Source organism: Antechinus flavipes, chromosome 2 (genome assembly GCF_016432865.1).
Source record: "Antechinus flavipes isolate AdamAnt ecotype Samford, QLD, Australia chromosome 2, AdamAnt_v2, whole genome shotgun sequence".
In the NCBI taxonomy this organism is placed as follows: domain Eukaryota; kingdom Metazoa; phylum Chordata; class Mammalia; order Dasyuromorphia; family Dasyuridae; genus Antechinus; species Antechinus flavipes.
In genome coordinates this window covers 571,512,182-571,531,178 of record NC_067399.1, presented here as the reverse complement: position 1 = coordinate 571,531,178, position 18,997 = coordinate 571,512,182, and positions in this window count along the sequence as shown.

Genomic DNA, 18,997 nt, shown 5'->3' with positions numbered 1-18,997 from the left:
CTGGGCCATCTAACTGCCTCTAATAATGTATTTGGGAAAAATGATGAGAATTATCTGAATAAACATTTCAAAAATTAATATTCTATCCCTTTAGGAATGCTTAAAATTATGCTCAATGAACAAGCATCTATTATTCATCAAGTATATGCTAAATATGGTAAATGCTAGGTATTCTTCTAGCCTTGAGATTACAAAGAAATATGCAACAGTATTTGACTTTAAAGAGCTTTAATTTTATTAAGAGAGAAAACATATATATGTATATGTAGATCTATACAAAGTTGTAGTGACTGCACTAGCACCCAGGACATCCCAGAATCAGTCGGAGTCAGGATAAGCAAAAGTCCTCAATCTTTATTCTCTGTAATAGATGCAGGATTGAACAGGATGGAAGCAGAATCTCCATGACCCCTTCTCCCTCCTCTACCTCTGAGAGTGTGTCCCTGGCTAGTCTTATTCCACCCCCTAGTCCCTCCTACAATCTTCTGTACACCAATCATTGAGCCAGTACAGATAGTGGAAAGGACCATTTTCCAAGCATATGCCCATAGAGTATTGTCCATTTGGTAGTTAGCCTTAAGCGTTGGGCAGTCCTGTCTTCAGTGCATTAAATTCACTAGTTTCCGCCTTCTACACAAAGTAAAAGCAAAAGACATATAAGGTGATGGAGGAGGTGGGTGCTCACTAGAAACTAGAGCATTCAGAGAAGGCTTCATGTAGAAGCTGGTACTTCAATTGATTCCTAAAGGTATATAGAGATTCTAAGAAGTGGAGGCGAGGATGGGGACACATCTCTAGCATTGAGGACAGCTCATGTAAAGATTCAGAGAAAGAAATTGGTGTTTCTTATGTGAGGAATAGTAAGGATTATAAATGGAAGTAATATGAGGCTGGAAGATAGTTTAATACTTTATATGCCAAGTAGCTGAGTTCAAAAGTCTGAATTTAGTTTCAAAATATTAATTACAAAAATCGAATACTTTGCATTTGATTCCTGATGTAATAGGGAAGCAGTGGAATTTGTTGAATAGGGGGTGTTACATAGCCAGGGCTGAGTTATTTTTCCATTAGCATTTTATTATTTTTATTAAAAGCTAAACACCTTTATTTCTCTATTTAACCAATTTAGATTTTATACTTTTCCCCATTTCCAACTTCCTTTATTGTTTTTTATGTTTATACATGTAAATTATTATTATTTTTAAAAAGTCATATTTCTTTATGAATCACATTAGGACAGAAAAATTTGAACAAAAAGGAAAAACCACGAGAGGAAAAAAGCAGAAGAAAGAAAAAAAAGAAGTGAACATAACATGTGTTGATTTATATTCATTCACCATAGTTCTCTCTGGATGCAAAAGGTGTTTTCTATCCAAAGTTTATTGGGATTGCCTTGGATCACTGAATTGGTGAAAAGAACCAAGTCTTTCTAGTTGCCATGCTCAGCATCAGTTCATGTAAATCTTTTCCATGTCTTTCTAAAATCAGCTTGTTCATAATTTTTTATAGAACAATAATATTCCATTACTTTCAAATGTCATAATTTATTTAGCCATTCCCATGGGCATTTACTCACTTTCCAATCCTTTGTCACCACAAAAAGAGCCACTAAAAACATTTTTGCTCATGTGGGTTCTTTTCCTTCTTTTATGATTTCCTTGGGACCCAATAGTAGCATTGCTGGATCAAAGGATATGCTCAGTTTTATAGCTCTTTGGGCATAGTTCCAAATTGCTCTCCAAAATGACTGGAACATTTCATAACTCTACCAGCAATGCAGTGGTGTCCTAGTTTCCCATATCCCCTCCAACATTTATCATTATTTTTTCCTGTCATCTTAGCTAATCTAAGATGTGTGAGGTGATACCCCAGAGCTGTTTTAATCTGCATTTCTCTAATCAAGAGTGATTTTGAGCATTTTTTCATACGACTAAAGGTGGCTTTAATTTCATCATATAAAAATTGTTCATATCCTTTGACCATTTATCAATTGGGAAATGGTTTGTATTCTTATAAGTTTGATATAGTTCTTTATATATTTTAGAAATGAGGCCTTTATTAGAAATATAGGCTATAAAAAAGTTTTCCCCAGCTTTGTACTTCTCTTTTAATTTTGTTTGTGTTGGTTTTGATGTTGCAGAAACTTTTAATTTAATGTAACCAAAGTTGTCCATTTTACATTTCATACTGTTCTCTAGTTCTTCTTTGATCATAAGTTCCTCCTTTCTCCAAAAATCTGAGAGGTAAATTATCCCTTGTTATCCTAATTTGTTTATAGTGTCCTCCTTTAAGCCCAAATCATGTAACCATTTTAACCTCATTTTGGTATTGGTTGTGAGATATAGATCTATGCCAAATTTCTGACATTATTTTCTAGTTTTCCTAGCAATTATTGTGAAATAGTGAGTTCTTATCCCAGAAATGAGAATTTTGGGGCTTATCAAATGCTAGATTACTATAGTCATTAATTATTGTGGCATGTGTACCTAACCTATTCCACTCATCTACCACTTTTTCTTAGGCAGTACCAAATGGTTATGATGACTGCTCCTTCATAATTTCGCTTTAGGTCTACTACTGCTAGGCCACCAAACATTGTATTTTTTCCCAATTAATTTTCTTTATATTGTTGATTTTTGGTTTTCCAAATGAACTGTTATTATTTTTACTAACTCTATAAAATAAATTTTTGGCAAAATGATAGGTATGGCATTAAACAAATAGACCAATTTAGATAGAATTATCATTTTTGCAATTGACATTTTCCCAATTGTTTAGATCAGACTGTATTTGCATGAGAAGTGTTCTATAATTGTATTCATATAATTCCTGGGTGTATCTTATCAGGTAGACACTCCCCAATTTTATGTTGTCTATAGTTACTTTCTTTAATTAATTTTGTTCAATGTGTACTCAGCTTATGTGGGCTTTATTGTTAAAAACCAAAAGCAAACCCTAAAGGTTTTACATATAGTTTCAGTTTCTAATGTATGTTTTTAAAAACAGTTTCTTATTACACCATTGAAATAAAAAAAAATCTATTTTTCAAAATTCCAAAGATGCATAATATAACAACATGATGCATTTTGCGAAATTTTAGGAATATACAATGAGAAATTGTAGCAATATTACCTTGTAATAATGTATAATGATTATGCAACAGAATAGAGATATGTTCAATATATGTATACAGTAAGCAAACAATATTCCCTGTACTATAATACAGTCTATAGTTATTTTAAATGGAATTTCTCTTTTTATCTTTTCCTGCTAGGCTTTGTCACTAACACATAGAAATGCTAGTGATTTCTATGGGTTGATTTTATATTCCACAACTTTGCTAATGCTGTTAATTCTTTCAAGTAGATTTTTGAATAATTTCCTGTCATTCTCTAAGTATATCATCATATCATCTGCAAAGTGTGATAATTTTATTTACTCATTGCCTATTCAAATTCCTTCAATTTTTTTTTTTTTTTCATTGCTAAAGACAACATTTCTAGGGCAAAGTTGAATAATAATAGTAATAATGGGCATCCTTGTTTCACCCCTGATCTTACTGGGAATGTCTCCAGCTTCTCTCTATTACAATTAATTCTTGCTGATAATTTTAGATAGATGCTGCTTGTCATTTTAAGGAAAACTCCATTTTTTCATATGCTGTCTAATATTTTTAATAGGAATGGATCTTATATTTTGTCAAAAAGCTTTTTCTGCATCTATTAAGGTTATCATATGATATCTGTTAGTTTTGTTATTGACATGGTCAATTATGGCAATAGTTTTTCTGCTATTGAACCAGCCCTATATTCCTAATACAAATGCCACTTGGTCATAGTGTATTATCTTGTTGATAGGTTTCTTTAATCTCTTTATTTAATAATAAAAATAAAGTAATATTTGCATCAATATTCATTAGGGAGACTGGTTCATAATTTTCTTTCTCTGTTTTGACTTTTCTTGTTTTAGGTATGAGTACCATATTTGTGTTATAGAAGGAATTTGGTAGGGCTTCTTCTTTGCCTATTTTTCCAAATAGTTTGCATAGTATTGGAATTAAATGTTCTTTAAATGTTTGGTAGAATTTGCTTGTAAATCCACATGGCCCTGGAGATTTTTTTCTTAGGGAGGTTGTTGATGGCTTGTTCAATTTCTTTTTCTAAAATGGGGTTATTTAAGTAATTTATTTCTTCTTCTGTTAACCTGGGCAATTTATATTTTAGTAAATATTCATCCATTTAAATTACATTGTTAGATTTGCTGGCATACAGTTGATCAAAATAGCTTCTAATTATTGCTTTAATTTCTTTTTCATTGGTAGTAAGTTCACTGTTTTCATTTTTGATGCTGGTAATTTGGTTTTTTCTTTCTTTTTCTATTGAAATTAGCCAAAAATTTATCTATTTTGTTGTTTTTATCATAACATTTCTTAGTTTTATTTATTAGTTCAATAGTTTTTTTAGTTTCAATTTTATTAATCTCTCATTTTAGTTTCAGAATTCTAATTTGGTATTTAATTGGGGGAAGCTAATTTGTTCTTTTTCTAGCTTTTTTAGTTGCATGGTCATTCATTGATCTTTTTGTTCTCTATTTTATTCATATAACTATTTAAAGATATAAAATTCATTCTAAGAACTGCTTTGACTGTATCCCATAGATTTTGGTATGTTATCTCATTTTTGTCATTTTTCTGGATGACATTAATGATTCTTTAATTTGTTGCTTGACCCAATCATTCTTTAGATTTAGGTTATTTAATTTGCAATTGCTTTTTAATCTATCTTTCCCTGACCCTTCATTGAATATAATTTTTATTTCATTGTGATCTAAAAAGAAAGCATTACTATTTCTGCCTTTCTTCATTTCACTTGAGGTTTTTATACCCTAATACATGATCAGTTTTCATGAAAGTGCCATACACTGCTGATAAAAAGGTTTTTCCTTTTCTGTCTCTATTCAATTTTTTCCAGAGGTCTGTCATATCTAGATTTTCTAGGATCCTATTAAGCTCCCTAGTTTCTTGAATTATTTTGTGGTTAAATTTGTTTAATTCCATGAGGAGGAGGTTGAGGTACCCCACTAATATAGTTTTGCTGTCCATTTCTTGTTGTAACTGGCTTACCTTTTTCTCTAAGAATCTGGGTGCTCTACCACTTGGTGCATATGCATTTAGTATCAATACTACTCCATTGTCTATAATACTTTTAAATAAGATGTTGTTTCTTTCCTTATCTCTTTTAATTAAATCTATTTTAACTTTTGTTTTATCTGAGATCAGAATTACTACTTCCACTCTTTTTTTCTTCACTTGAAGCATAATAAATTCTACTCCAGCCTTTTCCCTTTATTCTATATGTTATCTGTTTCATATGTGTTTCTTGTAAACAACGTATTGTAGAATTCTGTTATCCCCCTCTCCCCCCCCCCATATATTGAAGAAACTTTAATAATGAAAAATCTAAAGGAATCATCTTAACATTTTTGACCAGAAGTAGGCTCCACACCTGTTTGGGAAGAGGGACCAGAATTCTGTTTTTTGATCCACTCTGCTATTCACTTCTGTTTTGTGGGAAAATTCATCCCATTCACATTCACAGTTATGCTAACCAGCTCTGTATTTTCCTCTGTCTTATTTTCTCCACTGCCTATACTTTTGTTCTCTCTTTCCATGCTGTTCCTCCTTAATAATGTTTTGTTTTTAACCCACCTTGCCCTTTAACTGTCTTCCCTTCTCTCACCCCCACCTCCCTTCTCTTACCCCTCTCTCTTAGTGTTTCTGCTCTCCTTTCTATCCCTTTTATTTTCCATTTTCTTCCTACTCCTTTATAGGGTAAGGCAAATTTCTATACCCAACTGAGTTTTATTCCATGTATCCAAAACTGATGAAATAAAGCTTCAGATAAGGCTCATTCCTCTCTCCCCCTTCCCTCTCTTGTAATAGGTCTTTTGTGCCTTTGCTAATTTGCCCCGTTCTACCTCACCTTTCCTTTTCTTCCAGTACAATCCCTTAATATTTTTTTCTTTGATATCATTACATCAGAGTCTGTTCATAACCAGAACTTCCATCCATGTATGCCCCCTCCAACTGCCCCAGTAACAGATACAGTTCTCAAGAGTTACAGATATCATTTTCCCATCTAAAGATATAGTTTACCTTTAAATTATATGTATGTGTATATGTGTATATAAGTATATATATGTATATGTGTATATATATATACATATATATATATATACACACACACACACATACATACATATAAAATTCCCCCTGTTCTGTTTTGAAGATCAATTTTTTTAAAATTGAATTTTTAATTGATTTTAATTAATTAATTTGAATCAAAACTTCTTACTTCATTGTAGGTCCATCTTCTCCCCTGAAAGATGATGCTCAGTCTCACTGAGTAGCTAATTAAGGTCCTTTGCTTTATGAAATATGATATTCCAGGCCCTTTGATCCTTTATTGTAGAAGCTGCCAGATCCTGGGTAATCCTGACAGTTGCTCCTTGATGCTTGATTTGTTTTTGCTAACAGCTTGCAGGATTTTTAACTTGAGATTATATTTCTGGAGTTTTGAAGAAATGGTTTTTGAGGGTTTTCCTTGTGGGATCTCTTTCTGGAGGGGATTGGTAAATTCTTTCAATGATCATTTCCCACTCTGGTTCTGGTATACAAGGGCAATTTTTCTTGATGATCTCTTGAAGAATATTATACATACAGACTCTTTTTTTGTTTGTTTGTTTTGTTTATGGGCTTCAGGTAGACCAATAATTTTAAAATTGTCTTTCTTGGATTTATTTTCCAGGTCGGCTATTTTTCCAGGTCGGCTATTTTTCCAGTGAGGTATTTTACATTTTCTTCCATTTTTAAAATTTCTGTTAATTTGTTTGACTGATCCTTCATGTCTCATAGAGTAGCTTCAATTTGCCCATTCTCATTTTTAATAGGTGGTTTTCTTCAATTAACTTTTATATCTCTTTTCCCATTTGATTAATTCTACTTTTCAAGGTGTTGTTGTCCTTAGTGGATTTTTAAAAAAAATTTATCCAATTGTATTTTTTAAGGAATTGCTTTCTTCAGGCAATTTTTGTCCTTTCTGTTCCAAGCTGTTTTTCTTGCATACTTTTCCATTCTTTTCCTATTTTTTCATCTATGTCTATTATTTGACCTTTAAAGTTTGTTATGAGCATTTCTAAGAAATTTTTTGGGGGCTTGAGAACAATTTACATTATTCTTTGAGATTAACTCTGTGTACATTTTGTCCTTGTCTGAATTGTTGTGTTGGTCTTCTCTGTCACCACAGTAGTTTTCTATGGTTAATGTTGTTTTCTGTTTCTTGCTCATTTTCTTGCCTTTTCTTTTTGTATTTTCTCTTTTGTAACTTTTAAGGTCGAGCTCTGCTCCTGGAGTAAAGGGGATGATTTCCCAAACATCCTGTGCTGCTCTGAGTCTTAGCACTGAGCACAGAAGCCCCTTGTGTTTGGTGTTTTGCTCACAGCAGAGGGTATCTTTACTTGCTCTTTCTAGGTAATAGCCTGGTTTTCCAGAATTTGAATCACCTTTTTGGTGGTTTGGTTTCAAGAGTGTTTGCTATGACCATTGAATTACTTGGCAAAACTCTATTAGTCTCTATCATGTTTCATTTTGTACTTCAAGGTTAAATTTACATGTTATTATCTTTTGATTTCCTACTTTACCTTTCCAATCCCTTATGATAAATGTGACACGCCTTTTGTTGGGTCTTATTTCTAGAATATGTTGTATGTATGTCTTCATAGAATTGATTAACTTTGGCCTCACTGGCATTAAAGATTGTGATATGGATTTGCAGTATATTGATTCAAAAAGACACCATTCTATCATTTTTGAGATTATGCTCTAATATTTTTTTTTGTCTTCTTGTTGAGTATGAGGGCCACTACATTTTTTCTAAGGGATGCATGCAAATAGTAGTATATGTAATGATCACCTGAATTAAATCCACACATTTCTGTTAATTTGAATTTATTGACATCCAAAATTTCAGTTTGACCTTTCCAATTCTACTTCTCCACATCTAGCTTATCTTGGTTTATAGATTTTTACATTCTAGGTTCTTATGTAATACTAATTTTTATAGCATTGGGCTTTTCTTTCATCACCATATACATCTGCAGTGGATCTTCTTTTTAGCTTTGACTCAGCCACTTCATTCTTTCTGGAGGTGCTTGTAGCTGTCAACTATTTTTTCCCCAGTAATGTGTTAGACACCTTTTGACCTGAAAGGCTTATATTCTGGTGTCATCTCTTTTGTCATTTTAATGCTGTCCATGGGGTTTTCTTGGCAAAGATACTAGAGTGGCTTGTCATTTTCTTCTCTTATGAATCACCTTTTGTCATAATTCTCCACTATGACCTGTCTGTCTTGGATAACACTGTATGGCATAGCTCATACTTTCATTGAGCTACATAAGCCACTTCACTATGACAAGGCAGTGATCCAGAAGTAGAATTTGAGAGGTCTGTAGATATAACTATTAGTAGTCCTATTGCATGAATTTTTTTTAAACCAACAAAAATGTTGTTTCTGAGAAGTTCAGCAGTTTAATCAATGGAAAAACTTGCACCTAATGGCAGATTTAGAACTTGAACCTGCATATTCTAAATACAAAACTTAAAAAAAAATTATACTATGTTGCCTCCTAATTTATTAAAACCTTTCCTCAGCTCCCTAGAAAAAAGAAATTGATATAGAGTTTGTTAAATTCTTGCCTGAATTAGCATTTATCAGAGTTTGAAAATGTAAGGGGTAACCAGGGAGCACTCAACTGTGCACCCAAGACTGCTATTTTGACCATAGGTATATTTAAAATGTGTCAGGACACATTTCTGGCATTGGTGCCAGGGGCATGATGGTAGAAATAAGTTCCTGAGCATGACTGAAAGATAGTAAAAAGAAATATAGTGAAGTAGTTTAGGAATGGGTAGGAAGAACAATAGTCTCTCTTTCTCTCTCCCTCTCTCTTTCTATATGTGGGTATGTGTGTATGTGTGTGTGTGTGTGTGTGTGAGAGAGAGAGAGAGAGAGAGAGAGAGAGAAGAGAGAGAGAGAGAGAGAGAGAGAGGAAGGAAGAAGGGAGAGGAGGAGGAAGAAAGGGAAGGCGAGAGGGAGGGAGAGAGAGAAGAGACAAGAGAGACCAAAATAAAGAGAAGCACACATAGGGAGAATAAGCCTATTTGATATATGAGAGAGTTTGGGGAATTTGGTTGTCCTTCTGATTTATGTCTGGATATGGAGTATAAATAGTGTTTGCAAACCAAAGAGGACATATGAACAATATGTTTGTAAATGAAAGATGAGGAAAGAGGGAGAGACAGTGAGTTAAAAGGGCCTCATGTAAGTTAAATTCAGAGTTTCAATCTTAGTAGGTACAGAATTGTCAGTGTGAGAATGAGTATATGCCATAAGATATGAAACTGTGTTCTGCTTCCTTCTCCAGCCCCTACTTCCACCTTTTCACTATATACATCCATTATGGTGAATAAGCTAGGCCTGGGGTCAAGAAAACCTGAGTTCAAATATGCCCTCAGAAACAAATATATTTAGTTGTATGACTTTGGGCAAATCACTTAACCCTGTTTGCCACAGTTTCTTTATCTGTCAAATGAACTGAAAGAGGAAATGGCAAATAACTCTAGTATCTGCCCCCAAAAATTCAAAATAGAGCCATAAACAAACATAGATAATTGAAATGACTGAACAACATATATGCACACATTGATATGTTAAAATACCATCTATTACTATATATAGTGCCTTAATGCATTAAAGAAATGTGTTGCTGCTGATATATGTGTTTGTATGTAAGCATGTACACACACACACACACATACACAGACTCATATATATACCCATATATACTTATGAAGGAAGCAGCGTCATATATGTGTGTGAGATGCATATACAATATATGTTCCTTAATAATGACTTTAAAATATATTTTATATATTTATATGTAAGCATATATACATATATACATACATATAAATGCACATACACGCACACACATACACACACACATACACATGCACACATAGTAAACAGTATCATGGTGAAAAGACATTAGTCTTTGGAGACCTATGACTTCAGTTCAAATCTCATCTCCATATCAACCAGCTGCATGTCCTACTGTAGATTTCACAACTGACAACCTCCTTGGGCCTCTATTTGCCCACCTAGAAGAAGAGAGGTTTGATCTCAATGAAGATCTCTTCCAGCTTTAGGTCCCTCATTTTCTAGCCTTTCTAGATGAGCTTTTAATGATTCAAAACTTTTCTATCTGATCACAATGTAAAGAGATATTAGAATTTCCTACTTTCTCTTTTGAGTCCTTTTTCAAATTGTTTAAGTTCATTGAGTTCTTTTTGGATGTTTCTACTACATGATTTCTACTACCATGATTAGAGGTATTAAAATCTGCAGTTTGTTGGACATACTTTGTAGAGGGCTACAGATAGTGAGGAAAATCTGGGTGAGGTATAAGACCCTTCAGCCCTTTTTGTAGCGGCAAGAAACTGGAAACAGTGAATGTCCATCACTTTAGGAATGGCTAAATTGGTTATGGAACATGAATGTTATGGAATATTATTGTTCTATAAGAAATGTTCAGCAGGATGATTTCAGAAAGGCCTGGAGAGACTTACATGAACTGATGCTAAATGAAGTGAGTAGAATCAAGAGAACATGGTACACAGCAACCACAAGATTATGTGATGAGCAAATCTGTTGGATGTAACTCTTTTCAACAGTGACATGACTCAGGCCAATTCCAATAGACTTGTGATGGAGAGAGCCATCTGCATCCAGAAGGACTATGGGAACTGAATGTGGATCACAAGATAGTAGTATTTTTATCTTTTTTGTTTGCTTGCTTTTTTTTTCTTTCTCATTCTTTTTTCTTTTTGATCTGATTTTTCTTGTGCCACATGATACATGTGGAAATAGATATAGAAAAATTGCACATGCTTAAGATATATTGGATTATTTGCTGTCTAGGGGAGGGGGTAAGGGGAGAAGAGAGGGAGAAAAATTTAGAACACAAAGTTTTGCAAGGGTGAATGTTGAAAACCATCTTTGCCTATATTTTGAAACTAAAAGGCTATTATTAAAAAAAAAAATTTTATTCCATAACAATAAAAAGAATGTGCCACCTTGTAACTACTGCTGAGATGGGCACTCTGGAGAATTGCTCATTTCACTTAAAGAACTGTTAGGAAATAGGGTGGATAGTGTTTGTGGAAGGAGGGGGGAGTTACTATTAGATCCTAGAAACATAATTGTATCTTGGAAGAGACCTTAGAGATTGATGCCGATGTCACTTTCTAATACAAATACAAGATGAACATCAGATTGTGAAGTTGCCAAGCTACTGACCTGCTGAATCCTTTGAGCCCCTGGGGAGTTACTTTCTGACCTTGGGCACTTGCAAGGAAGAGGTGATTAATAATTATGACACTTCTCTGCACTGAAGTTTAGTTCATGATCTATCCATATGGAGAGGTTTTTTGGCAGTGAAATATCCCTAAAGGCTTTCAGAGGCTTGAACCTTTTGTTTTATTGTGTTTGGGTGACTGTTTTAAGCTTAGAACTATGAAGAAGACTCATAAAGCTTAAAGATTGCTCCTTCAGATTGGAAAAAAACAAACAATTTGTATTGAAATCCTAACCCGGGTTTACATAGTATTTTAAGGTTGCTTTTTTGCAAAGACCGTATGAGATAGGTATTGAAAAGTATTTTATTAACTAAATTTTGCAAATATGAAAATTAAGGCTTTTAGATGGGGTCTATTATTGGAAATATGTTGAGGATCTTCTGTATAATTAGAATCTCAAAGAGAGGAATCCTGGTGGAGTTTATGGTCAAAATTTCTTTATACTTATTTCCCAAAATAATCTTAAATAAAATGAGGGTAATGATTGTCAGGCAGTGTTTAAAATCAAGGGTAATATCTCTCACTTTGAATATTTGTCTTAAGAATATATACAGAGAGAGAGGAGAGTATGTGTTGTAGTTAAGTAGCTGATTATATTGAGGGTAGAGAATATGTGTTTTAACCCCACAATAAAAACTAACAGAACTTGGGATTTAGAATAGTAAGGAGAAGAATCCAAAAATCAATCCTCAAGATATAAGTAGATACAGATTAAATAAATTTTTCTCTCTCTTACTTCTTTCCTCTATCTCTTTCCCTTCTTCTCTCTCAACTTTCTCTTTGTGAGTGTCTCTCCCAGAATCCCTTTCTCTCTTTCTCCATGTTATCTCTCTTTCTTCTTCTCTCTCTCTCTTCTTACCTCCTTTTTCCTCTTTTTTCCTCCATTTCCCTCTTTTCTTGTTATTATGTTAAAAGGTAGAATCAGGTTCAGGAACATCAAATTTCATGGAGATCTCATCTTTTCTATTCTGTTCTATACACAGTTCTGATCTACACACAAGTAGGACGTCAGTAGGGTTCTTGAAAATGTGCCTGTAGGTGCTCTCACTGGAAGCAGATCAAGTAGATTATAGATTCAGAGATTAACAGGGAAGAGACTCAGAGCTGGAATATCAGAAAATTCAAATTCTGATGAATGAAGTTTCTTTCTTTTTTATTTTTTTATGGTTTTTTACTATGGCTTTTTATTTACAAGATATATGCATAGGTAATTTTTCAACATTGACAGTTGCAAATCCTTTTCTTCCAACTTTTTCCCTCCTTCCCCCCACCCCTTCCCCCAAATGGCAAGTTGACCAATATATGTTAAATATTTTAAAGTATAAGTTAAATACAATATATGTATACATGTCCAAACAGCTAATTTGCTGTATAAAAAGAGTTAGACTTTGAAATAGTGTACAATTAGCCTGGGAAGGAAATAAAAAATGCAGGCGGACAAAAATAGAGGTATTGGGAATTCTATATAGTGGTTCATAATCATCTCCCAGCGTTCTTTTGCTGGGTGTAGCTGGTTCACTTCATTGCTGCTCTATTGGAAATGATTTGGTTCATCTTCATTGTTGAAGAGGGCCACGTCCATCAGAATTGATCATCATATAGTATTGTTGTTGAAGTATATAATGATCTTCTGGTCCTGCTCATTTGATGAATGAAGTTTCAAACAAAACACAGAGACTTTCATTTCAACCTTCCCAAACTACAAAGAAAATTCTTTCTCTCACTGGCTTTGCTGGACAATGGTTTCTGTTTATAGATATGGCACTTAGATGATTTGGACAATCTGCTCCTCTCTTTGGAAGAGGAGCATTTGGGCCTCACTTATATAAGGAAAACAGTGCAAATATTATTATCTCTTTTCCACAAAGAAGGAAATTGAGGCTCAGAGAATTTAAAGTACAAGCATTTTAAACCCTAATGCTAATCTATAATTCTCTCATCTGATTTTGTCATCAAAAAGAGTTAACTTTTGGTCAACAAATGACATTTTTCTTTTCTGTGATTCACATATTATTCAGGAACCTCTGATTTACTAGGATCTTTACTACAAATTCCAAATCTAGTGATTAAAAATTCCTAAACACTAAAATTTTTCATTTCTAGCTCTGTCCATGGTTCTAGAAAGTCATACATATACTTACATAACTGCATGCACCCGCACATATACACACAAACTCTCCTTAGGAGCCTTCATATTTTTCACTTTCTACAACAGTACTGAAGCCTTGGAAAGCAAGTTTATTTAGAGTCAGAGAACCTGACTTTCAATCCTGTGCTTGCCATTTCTATACTATTTCTGAGTGGGGTTCTTAATCCTTCCTTACACAGCTATTAAATATCAAGAAAAAGTTGAGTCAGATTTTCCTAACTTCATGTCCAACACTTTTCCCCTCTACTTTTTTGATGCTGCCTCTCAAGTCACCCTGGAGAATGTTCAATTAGGAAGGGACTTTAGAAGTCATTTAGATCAACTACCTTCATTTAAAAGGTCAATTAATCAGGAATCATTTATTAAACACTTATTATGTGCCAGATATTCTGCTGGGATTACAAGTACAAAATAAAAGAATGAAAGAATCCTTACTCATAATGAGCATCTACTCCAATGGGTGGGTGGGTGGGGGAAGCATAAGTATCTGCTTATTATATATTACACACACACATATATACACACATGTATAACATACAACATATCCAATATATACATATATATGTTCAACTATATGTTAAACTGATGCATATTGCATATGTATAGCTATATGTCTATAGCACAAATGTATAGAGTCAATAAATACTTAAAATTCATGCAAAGTAGTCAAATATAAAGTAGCTTGGGAAAGAGAGTATTAGCATTCATGTGTGGTGATGGTAAATCAGGAAAGATTTCATGAAGATGGTGTTTAAGCTGAGCCCTAAAGGTGAGAGGTGATGAAGGTAAGGAAGTAGTATAATCCAGGCATGGGAGACAGTCAGTACAAAGGAATAAAAATGGGAGATAGCAAGTCATAGTAGAAAGGTCATTGGGATTGGACCCAGAAGCCTTGGGTTCTTTTGGTTCTCTCAATTGTTAGTACCTTTATTCTCTCTCTGTTCTTCACCCGCACTTCTTCTTTCTCCATCCTTATCCCTTAGTGAATTCAGCCCTGCCCTGTTCCCCTCTCTCCCGTTTGTTCTTCTCTTCTCTTCAATGATCTTCTCCTGCTGAGAGTCTGTCTTAAATTACCCTTGCCATCTACTGTCTTCATTCCTACTCATAGGCTGTTTAACAAAGCTCGAGATAAATCACCAAACCTTATTAGCTAGGTCTACAACAATTTATATTACATTATCTCAGCTAGGAGACTACCATGGTAAGGAAGTATTTTTACATCTCTATTATTAACCTACTAGCCCACTCACCACAACAGCTTTTCTAAATCTTTTCATCATTACCTATATATCTCAAAAGCCCTCCTTACTGTTTCCCCCTCAGTTGAGAGCCTGCTTTTCATTTAATGAAAAAAATTGAGGATATTCATCTAGAATTCATCTGCCACTAACTTCTGCTTCACCCCCCATTTCTCCTTGCCAAAACCAACCTTTTTACATACACAAGTTATTGATTCCATCCCATTCTGTCTTCTCCAGCAGATTATTCCTTTTTCATCTATCTTTGTCTCATTTATTTTAAATAAGAGACATTCCCATGTTTTTCCCATTCTCAAAAACTCTCACTTGACTTGCCTATACTCAGCTCATTCTACATCTTTTCCCCACTTTTGTGGCTTTTGTGGATCCTCCTTAAGAAGATCATCCACATCTGATGCCTTCACTTTTTTTCATCTCACTTTCTACATTTTGTCTTCTGATTCTATCATTCAACCAAAATAGCTCTCTAAAAAATTACCAATGATCTCTTAATTGCAAAATTTTCTTTTCATTCATTCTCTCTTTTTTTTTTTGATCTCTTTAAATCATTTTTCACTATTAATTACCCTCTTCTTGTTAGAATCTTCAATCTAGGTTTTCATAGCACTCCTTTATCCTGGTTTTTCACCTATCTGTGTGATCATTTGTTCTCAGCCTCTTTTTGGGACTTGGTCTAGGTCACATTCACTAATGATGGGTGCTCCTCAGGGCTCTATTCTGCTTCTCTTTTATTTCTCTGTTTCACTTGATCTGATCAGCTCCCATGGGTTCAATGATTATTTCTATGCTGATGATTCTCAGATCTACTGATGTCTCTTAATTTTTAGATGTACATTTCCAACTGACTATTGCACATCTCAAACTGGATGCCCCTAAGATACCTGATACTGAACATGTCCAAAATTGAACATATTTTCTTTCCCCGCAACCCTTTTCCTCTTTATTAATTCCATTTTTTTTTTAGTGTCAATAATACCACCATTTTCTCAAATTTTCAGGCTCACACTTTTAGTATTACTCTTTACTCATCACTGTCATACCATCCCCAGTAGCCAATCTATTGGCAAGTTCTGATGATTTTACTTTTATAACATCTCTCATAATTATTCCTTATTTATTCATACTGCAATCACCATAGTTCAAGCCCTAATCATCCCAACACCTCATCATCTGGACTATTGCAATATCTTGCTGATTGTTCTTCCTTCCTCAAGTCTCTTTCTATTCCCAGTTTATTCTCCATTTAGTTATCAAATTTATCTTTTTGAAGCACAGGTCTGACCATGTCACTTATTTCTCCCTGTATTCCCCATTCAACAAACTCTGATGTCTCCTTGTTATGTCCAGGGAAAAAATACATACACAAATTCTTCTGTTTGGTATTCAAAATTGGTTACAACCTAGAATCTCCTACTCCCTGTCCAGTCTTTTTAGATATTACTTCTATACTTCCATAAACCCACCTAATCTTTTCTTGTTGTTCACATTCCAGATATTCTATGACAATGGCCTGCTTGCATAAGATAGTCCATATCCCAAACTCTGGATATTTTCACTGACTATTTCTCAGTCAGAATTCTTCCCTTCTTCATCTCCACCTCCTAGTTTTTATATTTCCTTTTAAGTCCCAATTAAAATCCCACCTTCTGCTGATTTCAGAAAAGCCTAGAAAGACTTATATGAATTGATGCTGAATGAAGTGAGCAGAACCAGGAGAAATGTCTTTCTCCTGTTATCCTGATCTACATGTGGCCACTAACTCAGATAGTTCCAGAGGAGAAAATAAGACTGATGATATTTCATAGCATTTCCCACCCCCCCTTTAAATCCATGTCATAACTTCACCTCCTTGATGTCATGGTCCTCTTTGAGAAAGAAGGACAAACAAGTACAAACAACAGCAATAGCGCAATAGCTCAACAGCTCAACAGCTCAAACAGGCAGTTTCCACCATACAGCTTGACTGTTTTTAAAGCCCTTTTTGAAACCTTAAGGCAAGAATTTTAGTATATGACAGTAAACTTTTCTCACAATAATGACAGAGGGAAACTTACTTGTATTTCCTTGCTAGAGTGAATACTTGTCTCCTAGAAGCAAAACATTAGAAAAGTTTTCACACAGCTGGATATATTTTAAGAACCTCCATATAATTTATAATCTAATTTTTGTCTCTAGCCTACACAAACTTTACAATACTACTATTTAGGAAAATTCAAGGAGATAGGGGAAAAAATCTGCATATGCTGAGGTGAATAGTTGGATCTATTTGACTATTTGATTACAATGCCACTAAAGATTCATTCATTCATTCATTGGCTATCTCCTATTCCATCTTGTATTAAAAACAATAGAAGTGGACTCCCCAAACAGCTGCAAGACAGGAACTCAATAAACTATCTTTAATTACAATAGCTAAATCAACAGTTTAACACTCTCTAACAAAGAAAGCTTACAGTACCAAAAATCAGAAGACAGAAAACACTTCAGAATGAACTCCATGTCTTTGTCTTTGTTAACAAAAACCACAATTGATTAGAAAACAGCTGATCCTGAATTTTCGTTGATCTCAGATATTGAATGAAGCCTGATAAACAATAGTGTAATGTTAAAAGTTCATACATTAAATGTGTGCGTGTGTGTAAGTTAAGCAAATTCTCTTCAATGAGTAAAATGGTTATTGAGAGCCTATATAAATGGAAATCCGAACCAGGAACTTATATGTCTTCAGATATACTCCCTTCCTACATACCATAAAACAAAATAAAATGAAACAAAAACTAAGGTTGAATCACAAGGGCTTTGACTTAGGATGCCAAATTTTGTCCTTGAACACTGGGAATAAAATAGTATTTAGTTTGTAGTAATTAGCTGGGAACAATAATTAGTTTAATTAAGAAAACTACTACATGGTTGTCTAGCTCCAGCTCACCTGAAATTATCCTTTCTACTATTTGACTTAGAATTGATTTTTGACACTTGAACCAGGCAAAACAATTTCCAATAATTGTTCTGAAAAGACAGCCCCAATAAAATGATTAAGCATAAAATGTAGAATAGTAAAGGAATCTAAAGTCTACTAAGTCCAACCTTCTCCAACAGAGGCAATAAATCATACAATTAATTACTGCCAGAGCAAAGATTCTCAGTGCATTGATTCACATCCCCAACCCCCACTCTGAAACACTTCAGCCCATCTTTTCCTAGTCTCATGGTTCTATTAAATAAGCTGGCAAGAAATGAAAATTATCAGAATCCTAAAGAAAAGATGATTTGCATAGATTCACCCCACATCATTGTTTTCCTGTTTCCAAGTCCATGACTGTTCCTTTCTCTTGACTATTTGATTTTGGTATTATGACTCTGGATAGTATCCACAATTCAATCAATAATACCATAGTATAAGCTACATAGTAGCTTGATAGATAGGATTTCAATCCCTGCTTCTGATCTTAATTGATTGAAAAATGTTTAGTGACCATGAAGAATGATCTCAAAGAAGTGGGACTTTAAAATCAACGAACCTAGAGTTTTGGGAAAAAACTATCAAAGGTCTTGGATTGTAGTCCTAAGTCTACTTATTGAATATATGATCATGAGACACAACTACTCTGAGTCTCAGTCTCCTCTTTTGTAAGATGCTAATAATTTTTATACTATCTACTTCACAGGGTTGTTTTTAGGAAAACATGAATTAACATGTATCCTGATAAGCATTGTATCCTTCAAAACACTTACAAAAGGCATTTGTAATACTGACTTTATAATTGTCTTCAGTGGCACCTTACGTATCAGAGAGGAAATGGCAACTTACTTTATAGTTATATAGTCCTTTTAACAAAAAAAGTTGAAACAATTATTATTGTCTTACAATCTACCTTGTTCATCAGACTTGTCTTAGAATTTAAGTATTTCATGTTTTTTCAAGGCAATCTTTCATTACCTTTGTATTCTTAGTGTTGTTGGCATATAACTATGCATAATGGGTTCTATTAATTCCTTTTATTTCTTATAGTTGTGATTTTATTTTTTGGATTTTATGGATTTGATTTTCTGACCTTTTAAATCAGATTGACTCCAGGATTATCAGTCTGCATGTTTTTTCAAAGAACCACTGTG